At 41.4% G+C, this 27,894-nt stretch overlaps 1 protein-coding gene across 1 annotated transcript in view; it reads left to right on the top strand.

Annotated features, from left to right (window-relative positions):
- Positions 1 to 27,894, top strand: part of LOC115370181 (cGMP-inhibited 3',5'-cyclic phosphodiesterase A-like) — a 71,286-nt gene that overhangs the window by 20,910 nt on the left and 22,482 nt on the right. The gene's annotated exons all lie outside the window — the stretch shown is intronic.

Below are 27,894 nucleotides of genomic sequence, written 5' to 3'. Positions count from 1 at the left end.
GTCACCTGAAATAGTTTTCCAACAGTCTTGAAGGAGTTCCCAGAGATGCTGAGCACTTGTTGGCCCTTTTGCTTTCACTCTGCGGTCCAGCTCACCCCAAACCATCTCAATTGGGTTTAGGTCAGGTGACCGTGGAAGCCAGGTCATCTGGCGCAGCACTCCATCACTCTCCTTCTTGGTCAAATAGCCCTTATACAGCCTGGAGGTGTGTTTGGGGTCACTGTACTGTTGAAAAATAAATGATGGTCCAACTAATGATGGTCCAACTAGCCATGCTGGTTCAGTGTGCCTTCAATTTTGAATTAAAGCTGCAAGCAGCGTTGGACGGGCCCTCGCAACCGTGCCCCGCATCCCCCTCGTGCCCGTCGGGGACGGTCCATTCACGGTGCCAGTCACTCAATCACACTCACACACACGCACACGCGCGCACACACACACACACACACACACACACACACACACACACACACACGACGCCAACAAAAACCCACTGGTAGTACATTTGCTGCTGGTGCCCCTCTAGCCACTAGCGGCGCCCCTCCAGCAGATGGCGCCCTTAGCATGTCCTAGTGTGTGCTTCACATGACCTGTCACTCCTTTTAAGGGGTATGTGCATTGGGGGATGGGCCAGCAGCTTGTGTGTGTCAGTAGAGAAGGCAGAGTGCAGAGCAGAGCAGACCAGAGTCCCATCTGTTAAACAACTCTTCACCATGGCCACACACTTTTTTCAATCCACACCATGATATATAGCTGATTGGTTCTTGCCATAATATGAATTCTAACAGTTGTTAAATAGGGCTGTCAGCTGTGTATCAACCTGACTTCTGCACAACACAACTGATGGTCCCAACCCCATTGATAAAGCAAGAAATTCGACAAATGTACCCTGACAAGGCACACCTGTGAAGTGAAAACCATTTCAGGTGACTACATCGTGAAGCTCACTGAGAGAAGGCCAAGGGTTTGCAGTGCTGTCAACAAAGCAAAGGGTGGCTACTTTGATGAATCTAAAATATAAAACATATTTAGAGTTATTTAACATTTTTTTCTTTGCTACATAATTCCAGATATCTTCATATATTTGATGTCTTCAGTATGTATCGACAATATAGAAAGTCGTAAAAATAAAGAAAAAACATTGAATGAGAAGGTGTGTCCAAAATTTTGACTGGTAGTGTATGTTTATAGTTATTAAACTTTGTTTCTCTAAGATTAGATATGCAGCATCCACCTCAAAATCCATATTCAGTTGATGATTAAACCACAAATATCTGTGTGCCAATTTACTCATTTCACAAACTTAGTTGACAACACAAGTTGCATTTTTTCCCCTTTAATCTGAGATATTATCATCTATCATTGACATTATTATTATTATTATTTTCTTGGTAATGTATCATCAGGAGGTTTTGGATGGGAAAGACAGAAAGAGCAGTGAGCACCAGAAGAGTTTGAGAGGAACAGACACCAAACGGGATGCAGCTCATCATGCATGCAGCTCCAAATGGAAGAGCAGTGTCTGGGCGCTTACGATGTTCCCATGAGGCCCTGAAATGCTTACACCCAGCAGCGTCAGTGTCAATCAGCAAGGGCACACAGCTGACAGAGAGAGGAGGATTGTGGGAGTTGTGACGAAGGCAGCGCAGCCCTCTCCGACAGTAATAGGAGTAGAGAGTGAACAGCAGGAGTCAGGAGCCTAACATGAGTCCAACAATACGTGGGAAAAGCACTCCACTTAACCACGGAGCATTGGAGGGAGGGAGAGGGCTAGTGAGGACGAAGACTCAGAGGAAATTGTGTGTGTGTGTGTGTGTGTGTGTTTGTGTGTGTGTGTGTGTGTGTGTGAGTCAAGATATGCTTGTATAAATCCACAAGACTGTGACTCATAATGGCGCTGGGCTACTAAAGTAAGGAGATAGATGGTGCAGAGACCAGGATGCATGCCAATTAGTTATTAGTTTTACTATCAGAATTACCATTGTGTTATTTCTGGCTATTCAGGATTATCCAGGATTATCTTGCATTTGTATGATAAACAAAATTCTTCGATTCATTGATTGATAACACATGGAGTGAAGTTGTGTTCATAAGACTGACGTAACATTCAAATATTTTTGACTGTTGTCATTAAGTGTCATTTGGTCAGTTATGTGACTTTGCCTGAAAATGACAGTTGTGTCAGTCCACAACTTGAAACGTTCATTCGTTTCATTCATCCATTTAATTTAATTTAAACAGTTGGTTTTAAATGAGGGTTACCTGATAAAACAGGTCCAGTTTCTGATCTTTCCTACAGAAATTTAATTATGTGCTGATGTCATCTCCTCCCTAAGGTACTATTTCCCATCACTTATCATTAGTTCGTAATTCCAAAGGCTGATAAATCGTTGGAATGAGACATGACATGTGCCTCCATGACACTTGAAGACACACCAGTACAAGAGTACACACTCTACTCATGAAGGGGTGAAGGTGAGGGTGAGATGCACAAACATGAGTTTGCTGATAGACACATACATGTGTTCATATGACAGCGCATGCAAAGGCTCAGTCATGCAACAACCATGTGAGGCGCATACACACACACACACACACTCTTGCCTGAGGCTATGCAGGTGACTGCCCTCAGCAGAGTCTATTCACAGGGTACTGCGAAAGCTTAGAGATAAAATAAGTAAATAAATAAAAATCACAATGAATTTTTGTTAAGATAAACTTGCCCTTTTCACTTTAACCTGTGTACAGTACATACATGCACGCTGTAAGCAAAGCTTTTGAAAGTTGTCTTTCCCCCAGCTCCCAAGCCTGTTGTTATTTATTTATACCTGCTGTAAACAAGTCTTCCTCAGCTTACTGTCACTGCAGGGAATATCAGGAATTTGGCCTTACACCGGTCAAATATAGAGTAACACTCAAAATTCACTGGACAACATTATTCATGAGGTTTTTGAATTATTACTATTTTTAATCTCCCTGTCTGTCCCTCTCTCATCCAATTACGTCATCCCAACTGTAACCCCTTGCACCAGATGCTAAAAAATGACTCCTCTCAGCTCAGTGGAGCCTCAACAGAAAGAGAGGAAATATACAGTTAAATATACAGTTAAAGTGAATTTTTTTAATCTTGAAAACACTATAACTGCGGCCTCACCCATGTCAGTGCTTCTTAGATTCTCAATAGGGCTGCCATGATGAATAAATATAAAAAGCATTCTCAAGCCTACTGAGGAACAGAGGGGTATTCAGCAATGAAAGCCAAAATTTGCAAGCAATTTTGATAGTTTTATCCTTTCAGTTTAAGCAGATTTAAATTCTGTTACAGTACAACAATACATCATAATTTGCTGCATTAATGTCATATTCATATTCTGTATTTGTTGATGGCAATGCTTCATTGAAGCTACGCCACGCTCATACTGAGTGAAATATTCAAACCCAAGATGCCGTTGTCTTACATCAGCACCATCACATCAAATAGAAAATATTTAGATGTCTTGTGCGTCATTTTATAGACATTTCCCCATAATTCAGCAAGACATGTTTGAGATCTTTGGAAACCTTGGGATCTCCACTAGAATTGAAACTTGAAGAGTTTAATCAAATAAAGTGAGTTCATGTGGATGTGTAATGGCCTCGGACTTCATGGCTTTGTTTTCTTGACAAACACTGAATAATTCATGGAGGTGAAATGGCAGAAAAATGAGTTGAGTGAGCATAAGAATACACCTTCAATGACGTGGGTTGTTAGGTGGGTAATGAGATCAATAAGCAATCCCTGGTCTGGTCTGGTGCATTGACAGACCCTCTGATACACTGATGGGGAACAATTAGCATCAGTGAGTTCTGTTAACATGGTTATGAGTGATGACGATGATGAGTGTGTGTGTGCGTACACGTGTGTGAGTGTGTGGGTGGATGAGTCATCGTCCAACCCAGGAGTCCCAGATCTCTCTCTCTCACTCACCCTCACACACACACACACACACACACACACACACAGAGAGAGAGAGGGAGGGAGAGAGAGAGAGAGAGAGAGAGAGAGAGAGAGAGAGAGAGAGAGAGAGAGAGAGAGAGACAACCCATGCATACACAAGCAGCTTTGCCAAATCTATTAACAAGCTGGCTGTGTTGTATTGGAAAAGACAGGTGATTCTTAGGGTCACTACAGGAAAAAAAAGATGCAGAAGAAGGTCTGTTCTGTTATTTACTGTACAGCAGGTCGGAGGGGCTGTAGAGACGACATGACATGAGATTGGCCTACTGTACAAATTGCTTCCAGGGCACATCTAGTTCTGTTATTTATTTATTTATTTATTTATTTTAACCAGAAATACCAGCTACCAAAAATTCAGTAGTTGATACCATGACCAGTGAATTTCCATGATTCTCAATGCCTCTTTAGATACCATGGTAAAAAAAAAAAAAAAAAAAAAATCACATTTATTTTATTAAACTGTTACTATAGATATCATTATTTATTTTATAGATTGCACAGAATTTCAATTGCAGCATCCAACAGAGACATGAGAAAAACATGGAAATAAGTATAAGTCTGCATAATTAGAACAAGAAACAAATACTTAACATTACATGCCTGTCTTTTGAATCTTCTCAGATACATCAGGCACTGATGCGTCTTTCTCAGACTTGCAGTTGAGTTTTGTTGTTGAGGATTTGCTGATACACAGTAGGTCAGTAAGTTTTTTTTTTTTTAAAGCACTGTTTCTCTTTTCTGCCCCTCTTCCTGTTCTCTCCATCTCGATTTGTGTTCATCACTCACTGGCTGTCTCTCTCTCTTCCTCTCTCACTCTCTGTGTGTGTGTGTGTGTGTGTGTGTGTGTGTGTGTGTGTGTGTGTGTGTGTGTGTGTGTGTGTGTGTGTGCCCTTTTCTATGTCTCTCCCCCTCTCTCTTTTTCTGCCTCAGCTGGCGGCTAGTAAGAACAGTTGCTGGCCAGTAGGGGTTTTGGTCTGGCTTGCTGGGTTCTTCAGGGCCGGAGTGTCTGAGTCGTGACTGTGTCTGTGTGTGTGTGTGTGTGTGTGTGTGTGTGTGTGTGTGTGTGCATCAGACCCTGTCTCTATAAGACAAAAATTAATCCAGGCAGGTCCATTCTACATACTCTAGCCTTTGTATGGCTTTGTCTTTGTGCATCATAACACACACACACACACACACACACACACACACACACACACACACACACACACATACACACACACACACACACACACACACACACACACACACACACACACACACACACACACACATTGCTGTTAGTTTGAGTAACAAGACGCTGCTAAAGACAGTCATGCAATGTGTTTCGGAGCAAGATCCACAACTCCTGTCAGCAGTCGCAAATGTTTTCACATTGTAAGGGTGGAGTGCTCATACTTAAAGAGACAGTAACCGCTCCATGAAGTAGTTCACTTTCTCATTTTAAGCACAAAAATAGACTGGCCCCTGGTATGAATCTGTGATGTCACATTATGCACAGGTACAGCAGATTAGGTTGATTGTAGACTGAAGCAGTAATTTTCACATCTTAGTTCAAGACTGTTTCCTACAAGCCTGAGGGATGACAATGCAAATCTTATTTTAAGTTTAAAGGCAGTCATGGTTATTTACCAGCTTCTTATAGGCTATGTAGTCTACAGCCAGGTGTAGACAAAGCAATTTTTACATCTTTAACTGCTGCTAACATCAAGCAGATGCACCAGAGAAGATATGCTCTAAAGTAATCCTTTATGCTTTTTTTTGTCATATATCTCAGAAGACATAGTTGAAGACATAGATGTGTGCTAAACTAACAAATAAGAAAGAAGAATAAGGCGATCAGCCCTGTCAAGAACAAGACACTTGATTCAAGTAAATTCTGGAAACAAGTTGATGAGCACAGGAAACAAGTGGGTTTGTAGCACTTTTTTTTTTTTTTTTTTTTTTTTTGAGGATAAACAAGATTTTAATACTCAACATGAGACTGAATTAGTTATCCAGATGGAATTACTTTACACGGCTGCCCCCGGTGATGATGTGGTGTTTCCTTGCCCTGTGTACGCCGGGACTAGACCCAGTGAATGGATAGGAAACTTGAACCCTTCAGACAAGCACATAGGCCTCTCAGAGGCCCATGAAAGCATTACTTTTCCTTCCTGGGAAACAGTGAATCTTTAATGACCAATCACAGTTTTTGAACAATGCCACCCATCCATCCATTCCATCAAACAAAGATGATCACTGAATGATCCCTCCCCATCATCAAGTTTTAGCATGTATGGTTTGTATGGTATATAAGAAGAGACTGTGTACTTTCAGGTGATGTATCACATGCATGCTCAAAACTGTATGGCAAATGGAAGTATAAAAATCTGTATAATTGTGTATTGATTCAGCACGTGCTTGTGCCTGTGAAGTAATACACAATCAGCCTGACAGAGATTCATGTATCACAAGAACACCTCCGAGGTCACGAGTTCCCATGTCATGAATAGAGCTCCACCTGCAGGTTGCAATGTGTTCTGCATCTGTTGGCCTTCCTAGCAATGTCAGTACTCCACTCGAAAAGATAAACTCAAATATGCAGTGAGAAAATCATAAAACAGAAAGGTATCTAATGCTCTAAGCTGGACCTGCTCCATATCAGCAGAGAGGTAAGAGAGAAAGAGAGGGTGCCAGTGTGTGTGTGTGTGTGTGTGTGTGTGTGTGTGTGTGTGTGTGTGTGTCAGAAGGTAAATCATCCCTATTGGCACTTGCCTGTGACATTTCAAATGGAAATGTCCAACACAATTTTTTTTTTTTTGGCAGCACAAAGACCTAAATTGATATGAAGCTATGATTATATTAGCATGGCTGAGGGCATCATAAAATTAGCATCAGGCTACTTAGGACTGAATGATGGAGCTGTCAAAGATTATCTGGCTCACAAGTGCATTAGGCCCCAGTGGTTTCCCAGCCTCTTACAGACTTGACATGAGAAGTGTATTGCAGCCGTAATGGGGGTCGCCAAGGGACGACGGAGCAGATTGGATGATCCCGGGGCTTGGGTGAATGGTGGGAGGTGAAAGGTGTGCGTGTGTGTGTGTGCGTGTGTGTGTGTGTGTGTGTGAGAGAGAGAGAGAGAGAGAGAGAGAGAGAGAGAGAGAAAATATAGATATTTCTGAAATGTTATTCCGGTCATGCTGCAGTAATGTAAATATTTTATTTTAGCACCAGGTTTATCTCAACCTCATATTTCCCCATCAGGCTGACTATTGAATAAGCATAATGCTTATTCAGTAGTCAGCCTGTTACAGTCATTCTCTGCATTGATAATGCTGCATTATCAGTTATTGATATTATTGATAATGCTGCATTATCAGTGCAGAGAATTGTAACAGAAAGGCACATAGCCCTTTCAGAGCAAGCATACATGTTTTAGATTTTGGAAAAAGAAAGTATAGTGTGATTCAGCAACCCAAAGTTTTCACTCTTCCAAACAGCCTCCCTCCAGTCCCGAGGGGCTCACATAAAATGTGGGTCCACTGTATTAAGCAGATTATCTCATCTGCCATTCAAGTTGCCAAGTCATCTCCAGTGGATGACAGTTGCTCTATCATGTCAACTCATTCTATGACATCAGCCTACTGAACTATGACAGAGCTAGGGCAGTCCAGACTCAACATACTCACACATACACACACACACACACACACACACACACACTGATTCACACACACTCACAGTTGCACACGCATGAATGCACATGCACAGGTTTCCTCTCTTGAAGTTGTCCTCCCTTGGTTGCTGCGTAGTCTCCCTCGCTGGTTCACCAGTGGGTCATTCTTTTCTTTTCTTCTCACAAAAAACAACTGAAAAAACAGTGATTATATTTTTTCTTCTTCAGTTGCAGTGTTTAATCCAATCCCTAAAAAAATAAGAAAGGGAAAAAATTTGAAGTCACGTGTCAGTGATTATTGCATCAACCGTGTTTGTTAGTGGCGATGACAGGCCCTGTTAGGCAGGGGGACAGGAATAAGAACATGCAGTGGAGTTTAAAGATACAGTATGCATGATTTCTATGTAGAAAGAATTTTACTTAAAAATGCAGCATGAATGATAAAATGGGGCAGCAAAAAAGAAGAGCATCTCATGTGCTCTAATTGAGACACCATAGATTCATTCTGGTTGTGTAAATCAAATTTTAAATACAAAACTTGCATGTTCTGCCCAGAGAAAACTGTAAACCTGTAATGTCCAATCATCTTTACCACCACTTATAGGTCCAAGGAGTGTACAGTTTAGGTATTAAAGCTTTCAGAATCCAAAATGTTACCACACCCAACGTTTCCGAGTGCAATTACCTAGTGCACGAAATTTGTTATTGTAATTTTTTTTTTTTTTGTATCTAGCTCAACACTGTAATTAACTGTAGAAGGCACTGATGAACTTTGTGTAGCGCTTCAAGTCACTTGCCACATTTACATGCATGTCAAAAATGTGATTATTGTGTCATCACATTGTGTCATTTGGCCAGTAAAGCAAATAAATCAGCATCATGGGAACACCTCAACACCATTACATCAATGCAATAATGTAACTCAGTCAAATTAAGTGAGATTTTATTTGTATTAATGGTCACCAGTTAGAAAATGTCTACCCTGTGGTCACATTCCTTGAACTGTTGTCATGTGCACATTTATGCTCAGTGTTAAATATGGCTATAGATGGAGCTTTCTATCGATGCTCTGCACTCGATGCTCTGTCCGTATTTGTGCACTTTATCAGAGAGCTTGCAGATATGGATGAAACAGAGCAATACCAAGTGGGGGCAGTGTAGCCAATAGTTCAGGCAAGAGCAGTCTATGAATGAGACATGACAAAGAAAGTTTAAAAATAGGTAATGTTACATAAGAGAATTCTCTGTCGCAACGTATTCAGTGGCCTCACAGACCATTGCGATTTACAATGCTGCCCGTCTCTTTCTGAGCACATACATGATTACGACCTCCTCTGTCATCGCCATGTTTGTTGTGAGAAACCTTTGACTCTGAGCTGCCCTCTAGTGGATGTATTGCTTAACACCCATGCCAATGTAAAGGATGCATGGACGTATGTGGGCAGTGACGATCACATCGTGTGAAATGGATGTATTTTTATTGTCACACATAAAGGGAGCCTTTGTTGTGTTAGAGGGAGGTTGAATGGAAGTGCAGTTTGTACTAAGCTGCATCAAGGAGGCATGGATCAATGCTTGCAGAGTTGGGAGGAAAAGTTCATGTTATATTATGTTTTCCAAGACATGGATGTCTTGTGTTTCTAGTTAGACATAAACATCGTAGTGGTGACATTTTGTGTCAGAAAAATGGAAGGAGGACAACTAAGCAAGTTCACATCTGTTTGAAAGAATGGAACGGTGAATAGCACATTGTGCTAATGTAAATGTATCCATTGTTGAACTGTCCAAATTGACTGTGAAATGTCTGCCTTCACTGTGGGAGTAGACTTCAGGGGCCAGCGGATGGCCATGTTGATCACTTCAGCTCCATGTGCTGGTGTACCATTTGTACAAGCACATGTACAATCTGATGAGGTACAGGAGGATAAAGTCCTAACATGATCTTTGTTTTCTGTTTGTCGTTTCAGTATAAGTTGTTGCTAGAAGTTGAGAGTGGCCAGCACTTCCTTATAACACAGAATTACCTTGTAACCATGAGGAACATGTTGCATTTCTTAATGGATCAATACAGAGCAAAGTTTGTTCTGGCTACTTGTACTTAAGAAAAACTCATGCAGTGAATTTAAAACCTAATTAATTTACGTGAAGAAAAATAAAGAACAATGTTATCAAACAGAAGGTAAATGTTGTCTGCAGGGTTGTCTGTGCACTGTATGTCTGTTTATCCTTAATTGATATTTCCATAATATTTTATTGTGCTACTCGGTTAGTGATGTTTGTCTCTGAAGTCAAAATCTTTGTCAGATGGCCCCCTGCCTGGTAAGGAACACATATGATCTCCAAATGCATAGATGGGTGAAGACAAGAATTTGCATTCATAGGCAATGTGAATTAATTAAAGGCCAACTGTAAAATCAGCATGGTTTTCTTTTGGAATATGGGCTTTGGACTTGCAGTCTATTTAGTGTATGATTAAATTTCAGACAATGGATCGCAGGCTGAAGTGGAGACCTCTAACTATTAGAATTCATTCATTCATTCTTCACACAGGTTCATCTCTGTGTTGAGTTTGCATGTTTTCCCCAGGTGTCTGTGCGTGTGTGTGCTGTTTTCTTCCCACATTCCCAAGGTAAGAAAGTTCAGTGGATTGGATCTGAATTGTCACAGGCATTGATGTGAGTGATTGTCTCTTGGTATGAACCCTGGTGACAGACCGGTGGACTGGAGGCCTCTGCAGTGTGTTTCTTTGCCCTTGGTGTGACTGACCTAAGCCTCAGTGAATAAGTGAATTAGCAGGACAAGATTATTGAGGCTCTTATTTCACCTTATAGCCGTATCATAGCCTTATTTGTGAACATTAACAATCTTTTTAAAGTCTTATTTATGAACATAAACAACTGTCTCCATAAGCATGAGACCTGTGACTCTGAGTATAATTTGGGCAGCTCTAAATGGTGTTGAATATCTGCACAGCATTTAATCACATTTCTCTGGATCGCACATTCAGACTACAGATACTAGAAAACAAGGCAGATGACACACATACACACATGCACATAAAGAAAACAAGAGCCTAAAAACACCAAGGAACTGATACCAAACAAACATAACACAGCAGATAACAAAGGACAGGTAAATGTAACAGGAAGCCCAAAACCCCAAAACAGAAGAGGCCCATAAACCAGGAGGGTATTCCATAAATCAGGATTAGAAAGTTAGCCAGATAACTGTGGAAAAGATTAGGCTTTATCCTGATAACAGTGATTTTAATCTGTAAAACAAAGGCTGAATGTTTTGTTCAGGATAATGATCCAGTCATCCCTGATGATGGTTGCTAATAATAGACGACATTTCAGAAGATACTCACTGACACTCTTCAAAGTTATCTGGCTTAGTCGCTAACCCTGCTTTGTGGAACACCCCTCAGGAGTCCATCAGTGAACACAAAAGTCCAAAAACACAGAGACACAACATCTATCTGTACTGAGCCTGTCAGTGTAGCGTACCACTCAAAATAAATCTGTGCCTGAAAGCCACTGGAGCTGTGTTACTCTTCATGCTTAGTCCGGAAGTTCACAGTAGTAGTGTCCCGTCACCTCACTTAGGCACTGACTACAGTTACAGTGACTGACTCCAACCTTTCCATTAGTGTAGCATCTCCATTCAACCATTAATATATCATGAAGTGAGAGAGAGAGAGAGAGAGGGGGAGGGAGGATAGAAGGAAAGAAAAATAAAGGCTAAAGAGAGAGACAGAGAAGTTTCCACTTTCATAAATTGATGAGCTGAATAAATAAATGAAGAATCTTCCAGTGATGGGCTCCTTCCCCCTGTTTCTACTCCTCATTAAAAAGCTGAAGCGTTAAAATAATCCTATCCCGCTTTGCAGCTCAATCGGAAACAATCAAGGGAGCCAGCCAAGAGTTTTGCGTAATGTTGCGTAATGTGTCAAAGACAGAGGCGCTCAATGGAGCGACTGGTCTCGATTTTGTATGCACAAAGTAGTATGGATAAATAACTCATACCCTGGTTACAGTTTCATGCATGATAAACTTACAAACATATCTCAAAGACAGATATTTCATCATGAATAAAAAAAAGAGGAGTATTTAGCCAACACAGTGCAGGATAAAGCAGTTAATATGATCAGGTGTCACGTATACTGCTAATATATCAGTATTACTAATAACTCACTGATTATTTTATGAGCAGCTAAGAGTTCTGGCTTTCAAAACTCACTTTCCTCAGGATAGAGGAAAAACTCCCTGCCAAGTTTTCAACAATCCCCACAACCATCCCATTTCCCAACTAGCCAAGCAAGGTGTTATGAGCAAACAACCAGCGTTGCAAGACAATTCAGCTCCAAAGGACAAAAAAAAAAAAAAAAAAAAAATTGCTTTCAAGCCAAAAACACAAAAAGGCAAAGCAGTATTATTATGGTATTTTTCACAGAGACATGTTACCTCACATTACAGACATTTCTACTAGGTCTTTGTTCTAATTAGCTCACTTGCTCGTCTCTGTTGTGAAAAATAAATATTATTATCAATTTCAAGCCTCTCACTTCCTCATTTTACACTTATTGTCCTGCGTTTTCTGTTTCTTTCAGCCTCCCTGTCTTGGTTGAAACATTATTGACAAAGCTCATTGTTCCCTCCTTCCTCTGTGACGTTTTTCCTGCTCTTGTTCGTCCTACCTCTCACCAGCATTGCCCTCTCCCAGCCTCGGCTTCTACAGTTACAGAGTAAACTGTGCTCCAGTGGTGCCTGGGGGGGCTCGCTCTCTACTGTCTCCTAATTAGAACCCATGAAGTTGGAGCAGGGGGGAAGCCATTAAGCAGCGTGTGGGGGGCGCTCGCAAACTCGCGGCCCAACTGTGAAATTGAATTACAGCTTTCCCTTGTTGGAAAAAAAGGGAAAAGAAAACCATTGCGGCGAGTGCAGAGATAGATGGGGATGGCAGCGGTGGGGGTGGTTTATGTAGATCAGCCCTCCAGCGTTGAGGGTGATGTGCTCTTTTCTTTTTCTTCATCAGCAGAGCCTGCTTTTCTTTTATTTTTAGATGGGTTGGAGGAGAGAGTTGGAGAGACGGAGGAGGGAGGTGGAAAGGAGGTGCAGCTGAAGAGAGCTCGGGAAGCTGAGCGGTTACTGTACGATGTCTCGTCCTCGGCCGGTCTCTGATTGTTGCCTGTGTTTGGCTTCATTTTTGATGTAGCTTAAAAACCTATTTGACTGCAGTGTCTTTGGAAAAGTTGTGCCTGGCTTACTAATCTGAAACATTTCCGAGCAACATGTTGTAAATAGCTTTAGCACCCGCAGTGATCAGATTGGAAGTCTGCTGAGATGAATACTGATGGCAAAATTATCTACCTGGAAGTTCGATTTTTGCTGTAGTGATGTCAAGCTAATGGTGTTTTTTTTTTTTTTAGGATCCAGTGAAAAAGGGTCCAGGTCATACCTCTTCTCCACTTATGCCCACCACCTGACTGCCCAGTGTGTATATACTTCTTCAGAGATTTGTTGGTACTATTAGAATTAGATTAGATTAGATTTAACTTTATTGATCCCCTTAAGGGGAAATTCAAATGACAGCAGCAGTTAACATCAAAGCAAGAAATCAACATCAAGGCAAGATTTTTTTTCTGTAAACTGATAATAATAGTAGTACCTATATACAAAAAAAGGTAGAATAAGATAAAATAGGAATAGGACACAGTAGATCTGTCCATATATACATATCAGTGGAGGTGATAGTTTAGTTTAAGTAAAGTGACAAGCATACCATGAGAATTACAGGAGCTGCCAGAAATATTCATAGCTCCTTATAGTGAAAATACATGGCTTGAGTTTCGCAGACCTGGCAGGCGGGGGCGTAGCGCACCTGCGCTTCACCAACTGGGTGGGGCCAGGTGGATTTTGCAAGTTTGGCACGCCGTGCTCGCTGGCGCAAGTACTCTGCCGTCCCACCTACTGGTGGAAGGGAGGAGAGAAGGCGTGAAGAGGGTTTGACACAGCCGATTCACTTTAAACCATTCAAATGAGCCCCTGTCCTCGCCTTTAAAATACGCTGTGCGAAGGCGTAATGAAAGTTTACACAACTGACATGGAGGAAGAGAGCAGCAGCAACACACACTCAGGACAATGAGGCCAGTCTTGGCTGCTGGAATGTTGCTGGAGCTACCAGCCATCCATCTAACCACCCATCCATGCATCTATCCTTACATTCGTCTTCCTCATTCCCCTTTCTTTCCATTACCTACCTGCCTCGCATCTCTCTTTTTCCAGCTCTGTCACCTCAAAGGATAATCCTTGCCATCTTCATATCAATACATGTTTGTTTTGCAACTTTCGACTCCATCACTTACTGATGCAACAACACACTAGAGATTAAAGCAAAATCCGGTTTATGAAAGCTTTTACATTCACTGTTCTAAACGCCCAGTGTCTGACAAGGAACTGATGCATTTTACATTTTTGATTTGTGTGGAATATTTATATATGGAAGAAGAACTGGGTAGTTAACATGAGCAGCACCAGACACCATGACTGACAGGTGATGAGGTTGGCTTTCCATTACACATGCCAAACGGTGCCAATCTCCTTTGATCTGACATCAGATGTGACGGGACAGTCGATATGGAGATAAATTTATGTGCTGATTGAGATAGTAGCATTGAATAGTGTTTTTTGTTGGTATTTATTGCATTGTTAATGTGCCTGACATTCTGGAAACCTGCCTGTGAGGTTTTGGTGACGTATGCGCACTGCGCGCCGGTCAGCCAAACTTCCACCACACCAGCTGTGCTCCGCCTGCACTGAAAGTAGACGTGGCTTCAGCTGGTGAGCTTTGAAGCACCTCGGCGAAGCCTTTTGGCATGAAACTGTCACTACACCAAGCTGAATCTGTCGACACCTCCCCCCGCTGTGCCGCCACTCCCATCTCGGTCTGCCAAACTACCAAACTGAGTGCGGCTCGGTTTGCGCTGCTCAAAACCAGCTCTGCGTGGGGTTCGCCTCACTGCGCCACCCTGTGCTGCGCCGGGAAACTAGAGCCCATAGTGTTTGTGAGGGTGGATGTTACTGCTGACTGAATTTATGCCCCTGTAGTCACAGAACACTCTCCTCAACCAAAGTCAGAGGGTTTTCTCTTGTTATATATAGTCCAAGACCTGACATGATATAATGTACACGGAGTTGAGCCTCCGGGACAGTCCATTAGGACACACACACACACACACACACACACACACACACACACACACACACACACACACAATTCCCCAACATGCATAAACACACATATGGTCATTGTGAACTTGCTGGAACAAGCCTGGAATGAGATTTCTTGGAAATGCTGGCCTGGTTTCCAGAATGTGGGAATTTAAAGAAGTGTGATGAAATAGTTGGAGATTGAAATATATTGCCAGTTGTCACGCACTTTTTTTTTTTTTTTTTTTTTTTACTCTTGGCTGTTTTAATTTAATCAAGTGTGTTAGGAGCTGTACTAATTGAATCTGGTGAATCTACTAATTTAAAGGGTCATATTTCACCTTGTTTTGTCACTAATGGGGCAGAAATATATGTATCTGACTTTAAGACCATTGTTTTTAATATCCTGTGGCCTTAAGCTGAGGACACTCCAGGGGATTATTTACACCAGATTTACGAATTCCAGCAATAAGAGGTGAAATCCCAATAGTCAGCAAAGATTATGTGGTGGTGTGAGGGGCGTCCAGATTTAATCTTTACCTCCCTAGTTGACGTTGAGAATGAGCTTCTTCGCCCCAATAAGATCAGACACGTTTCATCCTGACCACCCAACATCCACACGAGCCTGAACAAGTTATGCTGTGTGTGGACAGCACAGATTCATCCATGGAGGGAGACTGCCAACAGCCAGTGATAGCTCAGCTGATAACGAGGTGAGGCTGGGCAAGCTGTCTGGATGTCTGCCTCCATTGTTGTTTTGATGGCTGTCAAGTGGAATAACTCGAGTTCCTGTGAAATTTGGCATACTGACGTCAGTGATGTATTAAGAGTCAGCAGGATAATCTCAGTTATGTTGTTGAGTGTGTGTGATAGACTGGCCTTTCCTAATCTAGGCTAGAGTGAGTGTGACTTATGACCATGACAAAGTAAGTCTGTGAAATGTAGTGTGTGTCTGTGTGTGTGTGTGTCATTTTCAAAAGTTTTCTAGTGTCTCCTCAGCCTTTCCCTTCTTAAAGGCCCTGTGCATCGACTCCCACATCTGTTCTTGATGTTGTTTATTTTAAGAACAAATAAATCAAGAACAAAATCTCTTCCTGGGTTAAATGAATACACTTGGTGTGTGACATGAAGCTGTCCTAAATCAGTTCACACCTCAAAAGAACGAAGTTAAGGATTTGTCTTCCCACGACTTCTCTCCGGATACATTCCTTCCATCTAGTAATTAACATGCCGTGGTCTAGCTTCATAAAGAAACCTTGTCCTCACCAGCTGTCTTCTGCAAGCTACAGGCTTAACGCCAAATTTCTGATTTTATCTAAACTGTTAGAAAAACACTTTATGCAACAGATATCTTTCATGTCTCTTGTTTCCTTATTTTCTCATGTGCTGCCTTTTCTGCCTTTTGAATGTCAAAATGTCTGAATTCAGCACTTGGCTACATATTGTAGCCCTTGACGAGAAAGCAAACCTGCATCCTTTATGTTAGTGTGGCCTCAGAAAACTCACACCAAACAAACATAACACAGGTTGGTTGAAGCCAATTGGACTGTCTGCTCAGCGATTCTACAAGGCCTTTAGGTGTCTCCCACTATGGAATCGAGGTGTTTCTTTACTAAATCTCCCAGACACACAAACTACTCTGTGAAAAAGTTGCACTGCCGTCAGTTTCAAAAGATGACAATGTCTCCAATGTGGCAAGAACCACTTGGGTTAGGCTTGGGCAGTGCCAGAGCAACCACACCAGCACACTGCACATGTACACACTACAGCTGGATGACTTCTGGTCTGCCTTCTGGTCTGTGACTGCACTCGCCCTTCCAATGACCTTCGTTTTTACATGAACAACACACTCTGACTAGATCAAACTCCCAATCTATGCCTGCAATATTTCTCACATTAGCCTGGGTGTGAAAGTGAAACTTAACGTTCTTCTCCGGCCATGTCCACATTAAGCTGGGTAAACCTGAAAACACTGTGTAACACCCACCTCAACATTCACCAAGGCCACTACGAGGTTATTTACATCTAAAGGTTAGGGTCCTGGGTTACCAACCTAAACTGTCTCTCGACGAAATGTATACGTTTCTTTTATTGCTCTGTTTGGGTTTTAGTCATTGGTGGTGCCTCCACTTAGCAACTAGAAATTAAGTCTGCTAAGAATGAAATAACTGAAATCTTCACCATTGATTTATATACCTTTAATTCATTATGAAGTTATATAATAATAATAAACACAATAACTACAAATTATTTGGAACTCGGATGAACTCTTTTAGTGAGAAATCATTTGTAAATGCAGTTCACTTAAACATTACCATTACCACCACAATAAAGCGCTCTTGTCACGGGAGGTGGATGGAGGACCCAAATGCAGGAGCCGCAGGCAAAAATGCTCAGTGGCAAACAAAAATTTAATCACTCATAGGGATTGCAGGAAACACAAGAAACACAGGGCAGGAAACAAAGCATAGCATAACACAACAAAATACAGCACAATGAAAGAAAACACATGAAACAGATATACATGACCAAACAAAACACAAGAAACACAAAACCATGACAGCTTTAGTGTTTTGAGGCACTCCAAAACCTTGCCATCCACACTGAAGTGCCACAAAAGGCTGGAAGTGCCCTGTCAGGCAGGTGCAGGTCTATGCAACAAGCACCTCCACTGTGAAGATGAATCATGTCCTGATCTGCAGCTCAAATGACAATCCTAGAGCAGCATTTAAAAAAAAAAAATTCAAACCTTTTACAGAGTGTTTTTGAAAAGACCTGTTTTTGTGGATGAAAAAGGCTGTCTTTGTGTGGAAAGGAGGCCAAATCAGAGGAAAAAAAAGATTGTTGTCAGATTCACCCGCCTTATTGTGGACATGGCCTCAGTGTCTCGTGGTCATAATGGTAAACTGGTTAACAACCTGAAGGAAATGGCAATGTGGTTGGCAATGGACTTTTCATGTGCCCCATCAGTGAACACGTCTACCTCAGACGAACAACACTCATAACTGTTTGTCCACCTTCTTCCACTTCCTAAACCACTGCCAGCATACTTCAGGAAACATGTGCTTTTAACAAATTACCTTTCACTTTCGGAAAATCAACGCTTCAAACAGGAAGAAGGGCAGAATAAACTTCTTTGTCTTGCTTGTGCCTGTAGCATCAACATGTAATCTGCATCAGGCCACAATGCAACAAACAGGTCAAAAAAATATGTCAGGATCCTTTTCATTGCCACTTGCCACTTTCATTGCCACCTAAAAGCTCAGTTTTCTCCTTCCACCTGCTGGGAGTTTTTCTGAAAATTGGCGAAAATTTGCTCGTCGAGGGATTTCCCTTTCATGAAACTGGTGATTTCCTCATACATCTCATAAAATATGTGCCAGTGTTAGCCAGTGTACCTCTGTGTGGAACGGTAGATCTTCATGTTCAGAGTTTTCCTCCACCAGAAATGCCCTGAATTGGCGGTGGTGCAGAGGTACTCAGTTTCCCACCTCTCTTGAAATTCTCTGCCTTCAGTGTCAACTTTTTGTGATAAATTTTGTATTTTTACTAGTACTAGTAATACTAGTAATTTGCTAACTTCTCGGTGTGGTGGAAGCGTTGACGTCTGTGTGGATTGGTGCAGAGGGCATGTGTCACTGTGCAGACCAAATTTATTGAGAGCCTTCATTGATGTGTGGGACAGATCAAAATTTGTGAGGGGCTGGATTTGGCCTGCAGGCTTAGGATTTGACACATGTGCTCTACACTAACTGACCAAAAATATCTCAGCCTAAGTCTGGGTACATTTACTTTTGTGCTCATTATTTTGCATTTATATTCCTCTCCTTGCTTTCCTTGTTTTGTGTAGGGCTTTTATTTATTTATTTATTACAGTGTTATAATAATAATAATAATAATAATGATAATAATAATAATAATAATAATAATAATAATCATCATAAAGATTTGATTTGTTATGGCGCCTTTCATGGCACTCAAGGTCGCCTTACAGTAAAAATAAATCCAAAATACAGCATCAACAGTAAAAAAAAAAAAAAAAAAAAAAAAAAAAAAATACAGCATAAAGAACATCAATGTACTACTAGTGTTTTTTTAAGTTTCTATGCAAGGGCTATAATAATAATAATAATAATAATAGTAATGATGATGCTGATGAAGATGATGATAATAATATCTAGTCATGTCTAGAACAACACCTATGTTAACATTTTAAAATTGTAGTACATGGCAGGGATTGGCGCGATTGGTCCAAAACCTGTTAGTTGAGTAATAAACTTTTAATGAATCAATAAGGACGTTGTTTTCCTGATATGGGAAGCAGTGTCCTGATAATGCCCGTTACTCACTGCATCAGCAGCTGTCACAGGAAGCGCATGACAAGTAGTGGGCGTAGTATTAATGTGCCCAACTGAGCCCCGGACAACTATTTTATGGTCCAGAGACGAGTCACTTTGATCTTTGCCCTAATGTATCCTAGCAACCAGGTATTTTCAATACAACTGATTCCTGTGTACTGTAGGTCTTCCCATCCCTGCAGCACCTGAGATCATTCACAATTGGCAGATGCAGAAGCAGACGACAGGGCAGGGGGAGGTTTGCGGTGTTGAGTGTGCATTTGTAGCCTGCGAGGCAGAGAGGAGGAGAGCAGAGGAGCGGAGAGGAGAGGAGAGGAGAGAGTGAGGAAGCATTTGTGTGCAACACTACTGAAATGTCAGCCTGCTTCGGAGTGAGATTTAAATCTTCTAGCAACGACAGTGACGTTTGAACCAGGGGTTAGACGAAGCGAAGCAAGCAGCAGGAATCTAGAGACCCAAGTTGGACGTGATCGGTTTGGTTCACGCTGGACACGAATGATGCAGAGGAGGCACTCGGCGAGTATCATGGGACGCCATCAAGACACTGCACATTTTCCCAAACAGGTTCAGTATGAGCTTAATTGTACGATTTTCCCTCTGTATGTCCCAAAGTGTATGCCTGTGCCTTAATGTGCGTGTCTAAGTCTGTGTGTGTGTGTGTGAGAGTGTGTGTGCACCCCTGCATGTGTGCAGAAAAAAAAGAGAAACAGCCATTTAATCAGTGATGACGTGATGATTAAAATGGGACAACTTGAAGCAATGTCTAAATTAAGCCTCTTCATACAGCCTGGTTTTTAGGGCAATTATGTGAGCGACTACTGTTCATAAGTTGGAGAGTGGAGGTAGAGTTGAGAGATCTGATGTCTGATGTATTTTCTCTTATGGTTATTATTTGTTGTGGAAGCTATCTGGAAGGTGGATAGCAAAGTGTTATCTCAAACATACATCCCAGCTCATTATCTCGTAGTCTGCATTGCTCGCTTATCTGCTCATGCTTTGAGAACAATAGCATCAATATTTATTGATTTGGTGTTGGCTTTAACTTTACATTTTGTGAACATGTGCGACTCAGTGAAAAAAAATAGCATAGTTAGTTTGTTGACCTTCCGTAATAATAATTGACAAGTTCATGGATCTTCATTAATAACTCACAGACTAGCCAGAGGACATATCTTTATGGATGTGTTCTCAAATCAGTGCTTTAACTTGTGAGTTTAACCATCTTTTGTTATGGTAAGTGAGTGACTATTGTGAATCTTACATGTTTTATGGGCTTGAAACTGTAGGGAGCCTCTATTCTGCTGTCCATCATTTTTCCTGTAACTTAGACATCAATGAAACCAATGTGCTGCTGGTGTGGGAAGAGTTAATTTGCAAAAACAGGCATTTCTGCTTATGTTCATGTCTACAAAACATATTTTATTGCAGATTAAATCAATTTAAAAATCATCCCCTTAGGCTTAATCTGTAGGTCATATTTTTGTGCCAAAATTTTGGATTTGAAAGTAAGTTGTGTGAGGCATTACACACAATTGTCAGTTTTTTTCTTCCTGCAATGGCATTTATCTGTTTTTTTGCAAATGAACGCTCATGTATTGTTGGTTTCATCTACAACTGAAATTAATCCAGTTTCGCCAATCTACAGCTGTCCATATTGTATTCTTTTAGAAGCAAGATATTCACTGTAATACAAATTGATGTTGTCATTCACAGTTTGACTGGTCATGAGAGTCTGAAACTTTTCCTCCCCTTGTCTGAGACACAGAATCTGACAAGCGAGGACAGGCTGGGTTCACGCTGTACTGATGGACAGGTCGAGACTTGTGCTCTTGAAATTCACAAAATATCAACACATAAGAGAATTAAATTTTCCTGAAGCTCACCACAACTCTAAAATTATTCCACAAAATTAGCTGCAAAATACATCCCTGCATGCCATAATTCAAAGACAGAAACAGTGAAGACTTAGTTTTTGTCAGTAGACAAACTGTATAGAGTGAGGTATCTAATTCGTGATTGATGTATCTAATTTCTCATGAGATTAAATGTTGATATTAATGTATCCAATTCAATGTTTAGATGTAATTAGATTCTCCAGTATCATTTGTGTTGTCCCTATCTTTCAACTTGCATGTGTATATGCTTTGGCAGTAAGTAGGTTTGTATTTTTTGCCCATTTGAACTGAATTGAATTGAACTGAAATGAATTGAGCCTGGAACTACACTAACCTAACCTGAGTTCCCCATGATTTATACTCTTCGACCAGAGAAGGAAATCAGTGTGCAGGTTTCCTTTACCTTTCTGCACTAGTACTGTAGTGGGGCAGAGGCAGTGAACTGTAGTGCTGTAGTATTTACAGTTGTGTTAAATTTTACTGTGGAAGAGCTCAGCTGGTCTGCTAGAGTGAGCTGTTCTCTTTTTCACTTGACTGGCCATGGCCTGCCTGTGGACTCGTCTCTCTCTCTCTCACTCTCTCTCTCTCTCTCTCTCTCTCTCTCTCTCTGCTCTCACCATCTGCATCTGCCTAGTGCCTCCTTTATGCCTGATCTGCCTGCCTATCTCCTAACTATCTCTCAGAGGGGGATGGGGGAGAAAACAGAGAGAAAACTGGAGTGGAGGGTAACAGCAGATATGAGAAGAACAGCAGTAGAGACCAGTCGTCAGCACCGTTAATCAACATATCAGAGAAAAAGTGCTATCAGTGGCATCACTAGTCCTCTGGAATTGACTCTAAAGTGGGGTTGGGTGATAGTGTACATCCTCCTGTCAACCAGTTGTCAGTGCAGATAATGCCACCTCCAGATGTGCCTGTCATGTCATGTCATTTAGTCTCAGATTCACTGTTAAAATCTTATTTTCCTTTAAACAGTCTACCAGTGTATCATTTTCTTGATTCTAGTCAGCTGATCTGCCTTCTTCTGCCTTGTTTCAGTGCATTTACAGTATTTTTGTTCCCGGAGAAATTTCTGGAACAGGTGCAGCTCCATTGGAAAGTGGAATTATCTGATCCAGTTGGCAGGTTTTTTCACTTGTTTGAAGAAAAACAAGATTTTAACACTGAATAGACTGAGACACTAACACTGAACACTGAGACTAAATCGCTTGCTAAGATGTTTTTTTGCAGTACATGTGCAGCTGATGATTGCGTAAATTGAAATGCAGCTTTTAAATTCACAAGAAATGAATGAATTTGAATTCCTTGAGCTAGGCTTCACTTTGAATTACCAAAAATAAGGGTAATGTAAATCAGCAGGAAACCTTGAGGCCAGTTTCCACCAGTGATAGATTCAGCCTGGTGCCCATCCTTTGTATGATTTTCCAACCTGCTCTGAACTGATGTCCGTTTACCTCTTGAAGTTAATGATGTTATGTGACCCGACCACTGATCCTAGCTCAGTAATCCTATTCTTAGAAGCTTGATGTGTGCCCACTCAGATCTTATTTTGCTTATCGCAGTGCATCATCACAGGCCGGTGTTTAATCTTGTGTTCTGTTACAGTGCGCCGCATTTGGTGAGGGATTATGGACCAGCGTCAGTGTGTACAGCATGTGTTACCCTGAAACTGTTCAATCAGTCGCACATTACTGTATTGACAGTCTGGTCCCAAGGGGTTGTTCTGGTGCATGTGTGTGTGTGTGTGTGTGTCTAGTGTTGATGTACTCATTGACCATCTCTTCCCCCTGCTGTTTCCTATGGGCCTTTATGCTAGGAGGGATCGATAACCTTCTCCCTTGGCTCGACTCTCCTCTCTCTCTCTGTCTCTCTGCCTCGCTGCACTAGAACAGCCCATTGGAGCGCCTGGTTGGCTCAAACGATTATGCACACATCGCACTGAAGGTGCTTGCAAATACATGCACATAGGTTGTGTGTGTGTGTGTGTTTTAAATCTATTTTAGCACCTTTGTAGCATGGATAAAGGGTTGAGGGTCAGTTCTAAAAGAGAAAAAATGCCAATCCTGACCATAAAATTATAAAAATAGCCACAACACATACACATGCACATGCACACATACACACACACACTCTCAAACGCACAGACACACACTCCCTCCGTCTCTCTGACATTAGCTGAACAGAGTCCATTACTGCCAGGTAATGGGTGAATGTCACAATAGCAGGATGTCATAAAGCTCTGGAGTGGCCTAATGGGTTTTGTTCAGGTTGAGGTGACACAAGCACTTACACACACACACACACACACACACACACACACACACATACACACACACACACACACACACACACACATCAGATTGGAGCGCTCTTCCAGGAAACTATCTTCCTATGTGGTTGATGCGTGTGCTCATGTCATCACAGCCCTGACATGTTTGAGGAGCTAATAGAATGTGTTTAAGGAAGCAAATTATGAGAATCATCTGTCACTTTGTTTGCATACTGTGCGGTGGTTCTGCTGTTTTCCCTTTTTATCCACCTCCCTTGCCTTTTTTCATCTCCCGTCTTCAGCTCTGCCCTACAAAATGAAATGAAATAAAAAAGTAACAGCATGAGAGAATGACTTTCCAAACAACACCTTGTGTCAGAATAGTGGCGTTGAATGACAGGCGGAAATAAGAGAAAGCATGGGGGGAAAAACATTGTTTGAATGGCCGTGTTTGTATCTGAGACCATCAGTTGTGCTACTTACCTGGCAAAGATCTCTTTTGAAATCAAAGCGCTGCCCTGCCATTAAATTATTGTCAACCACTGTACTGTACAGTGTGCAGATATCTCTCTTTTCCTTTGACTGCTCACATACTACTCTTTCTTATTCTATTGCAAGAACATCGAAAACAATTGCCTTGCTCACACTTTGCCTTTATAATAAAAATAAAATATTTAAGGATGCATTGATACTGGGTTCAATCCAGACATAATTCATGGATCAGATGTTGGACTGACGTTAACTATCCACATACCGATACGCGATGGATGTACACACACAATGCCATCTGTGGTATTTCTATAATATTTTTGTCGTTAATCTACCTCTACTGCCTCCACAACAGTCTGGCTGTAGTTAGTAAACACAGAGTTTTTCCTCTCCTTCAGTTGTGCTCTCCAGGATGCATTGTGCTGATTACGGTATAGCACCCTACAGGAGTGTGCCGGTACTGCAGTCAAATTAGAAAATTTTATTGTAGTGGTCAGTAGTGTGAGTGAAATCCTCTTTCAGGTGGTTGGTAATGCATTGCTGTGCATTTGATTTGTTCAGGTTTTTCAAAACATTAAAGGAATTTCCATAGAAATTTGTACTTTAGGCATAGGAGTAAGTCTACTTATAGTTCAAATAAATTGCTTTGGAATATATTTAAATTTAATACATTTTGTACATTTTTGCACTTCTAATACATTTTGTGTGGTTTACTCCTCTGGTTTACTACTCTGGATATGATACCAGAGCTCTGGTATCATATTCGTGTCATATCATAATATCCTGCACTAGAGTCCTTAACCTTTTTACTCTCCCCAAGATGACTTAGGCACAGCTCTCCGCAGGTACGAAAATTTTAACTTTGTATTTTTGGAGTTGATAATCACCTCAAGTGTGAAACAGCGCTCTGGTATCAGATTGGCAGTTGGTATCAGCTGATACCGAAAGCCCAGGTATCAGAATCAGATCGAAACTGGAAAAAAGTGGATCCCTGCACCCCTAAACATATTGAGTTGTTGAGGTGGTAAAGAAACAGGGAAGATATAGAGTTAGCATTAAGAATGACTGAGCTCATTTGGTTTGGCCCAAAAACACTGTGTAACAATCTGGTTATTGTCGTGCTACATGTCATTCTTTATAGCTGCAGCGATATAGAATAGATTAGAACAAGTAAAATACCATAAGAAAAATCATAATATTTCACAATCATAATCAATTGTAAATTCCTAATTTTCAAAAGTTCAGAATAGATGGAAAGAGTTTGGCAGAAGCAGAGGTGGTTGTAAGCCATGAAGCAGAGCAGCTACAGGGGGCAGGCAGACTGGAGAGTGAGGGTTTATGGGAGGAGTACAGGCACAGAGGGAGAAAGGAGGAGAAAGGAATGGAGCGGGACTGGAGGAGCACAAAACAAAAGGGGAAGTTTGCATTTCTGGCATCTTTCTAGACAATCTTTCAGCTGCTTTCATGCTCATGAATTATGGCACTTATATCATTTCTGTCATTATGCCAATTGTACCTGTCATTATTTTTGATTGTGTATGTTTGTTGAAAGGTCCATCAGACAAGACTCATTTCAAGAATCAAACAATGTTTTGGGCAAAAATATCCTGATACTCAGAGGAATTCATTACGCTATTGACCTTAACCAGAGCCCCAGCAGGCAAACGGCCACAAAGCATCAATGATCCACCAGCAGATTTTTACCGAGGGTTTCAGGTGCTTTTCCTTGCGTGCATAAGTCTTTTGGTGACAAACATGGCTGATGCTGGCTGAAACGTTCAGTTTTGGTCTCATGTTGACCACAACACACTTTTCCAGTGATGCTTGGAAAAAATTCAGGCACTTCAGTTTATAGTTTGCTCTCAGTGAGGGTTTCTTTTGTGTAAACCTTCCAAAGAGCTTGCTGACATGGGAGTGATATCTCACAGCTGATTTATGAACCTTAATATGCCAGAGATTCCTCTAAACTGGGCTGCTCTGAAACTGTGATATTTGGCTTCCTCTGCACTTTCCTCACCATATTCCTCACTGTGCATGGGCAAAATGCAGTTATGTCCTCTGTCTGGCAAAGAAAAAAAAAACTACCAAAAAAACTTTGTGCTTATTGCCCTGCTCTTAATTTGTAGGCAAATCACCCATCTGTATCGTCTGAGTTGAACGTACAGTACAGGCTAAAAGTTTGGACACACCTTCTCATTCAATGTGTTTTCTTTATTTTCATGACTATTTACATTGTAGATTCTCACTGAAGGCATCAAAACTATGAATGAACACATCTGGCGTTATGTACTTAACAAAAAAAGGTGAAATAACTGAAAACATGTTTTATATTCTAGTTTCTTCAAAATAGCCACCCTTTGCTCTGATTACTGCTTTGCACACTCTTGGCATTCTCTCGATGAGCTTCAAGAGGTAGTCACCTGAAATGGTTTTCACTTCACAGGTGTGCCTTATCAGGGTTAATTAGTGGAATTTCTTGCTTTATCAATGGGGTTGGGACCATCAGTTGTGTTGTGCAGAAGTCAGGTTACTACACAGCCGACAGCCCTATTGGACAACTGTTAAAATTCATATTATGGCAAGAACCAATCAGCTAACTAAATAAAAACGAGTGGCCATCATTACCTTAAAAATGAAGGTCAGTCAGTCCGGAAAATTGCAAAAACTTTAAATGTGTCCCCAAGTGGAGTCGCAAAAACCATCAAGCGCTACAACGAAACTGGCACACATGAGGACTGACCCAGGAAAGGAAGACCAAGAGTCACCTCTGCTTCTGAGGACAAGTTCATCCGAGTCACCAGCCTCAGAAATCGCAAGTTAACAGCAGCTCAGATCAGAGACCAGATAAATGCCACACAGAGTTCTAGCAGCAGACCCATCTCTAGAACAACTGTTAAGAGGAGACTGCGCCAATCAGGCCTTCATGGTCAAATAGCTGCTAGGAAACCACTGCTAAGGAGAGGCAACAAGCAGAAGAGATTTGTTTGGGCTAAGAAACACAAAGAATGGACATTAGACCAGTGGAAATCTGTGCTTTGGTCTGATGAGTCCAAATTTGAGATCTTTGGTTCCAACCGCCGTGTCTTTGTGAGACGCAGAAAAGGTGAACGGATGGATTCCACATGCCTGGTTCCCACTGTGAAGCATGGAGGAGGAGGTGTGATGGTGTGGGGGTGTTTTGCTGGTGACACTGTTGGGGATTGATTCAAAATTGAAGCCACACTGAACCAGCATGGCTACCACAGCATCCTGCAGTGTCATGCCATCCCATCCGGTTTGCGTTTAGTTGGACCATCATTTATTTTTCAACAGGACAATGACCCCAAACACACCTCCAGGCTGTGTAAGGGCTATTTGACCAAGAAGGAGAGTGATGGAGTGCTGCGGCAGATGACCTGGCCTCCACAGTCACCGGACCTGAACCCAATCGAGATGGTTTGGGGTGAGCTGGACCGCAGAGTGAAGGCAAAGGGGCCAACAAGTGCTAAACACCTCTGGGAACTCCTTCAAGACTGTTGGAAAACCATTTCAGGTGACTACCTCTTGAAGCTCATCGAGAGAATGCCAAGAGTGTGCAAAGCAGTAATCAGAGCAAAGGGTGGCTATTCTGAAGAAACTAGAATATAAAACATGTTTTCAGTTATTTCACCTTTTTTTGTTAAGTACATAACTCCACATGTGTTCATTCATAGTTTTGATGCCTTCAGTGAGAATCTACAATGTAAATAGTCATGAAAATAAAGAAAACGCATTGAATGAGAAGGTGTGTCCAAACTTTTGGCCTGTACTGTATGTTGGCTTTCCACAACAGGCATATTTTGGAGATCAGTGACAGAATACCACTTTGCTTGCTTTTACTTTGATTTTTTTTAAGCTGCCAGTATCTTTTACCTCAGTGAAAATGATGTATGTTGTCCATTTTCTATAGTCGGTTTTGCTCATTTCATGAGTTGACTGTATCTTGATTGACTGCAAAAATGAATATGCGTGTGTATGTGTTAATCTGAGTGTGTGTGTGTGTGT

Source organism: Myripristis murdjan, chromosome 13, assembly GCF_902150065.1.
Source record: "Myripristis murdjan chromosome 13, fMyrMur1.1, whole genome shotgun sequence".
Lineage (NCBI taxonomy): Eukaryota > Metazoa > Chordata > Actinopteri > Holocentriformes > Holocentridae > Myripristis > Myripristis murdjan.
Note: the sequence above shows the minus strand (reverse complement) of the source record. Positions and strands in the feature narration are given on the sequence as shown.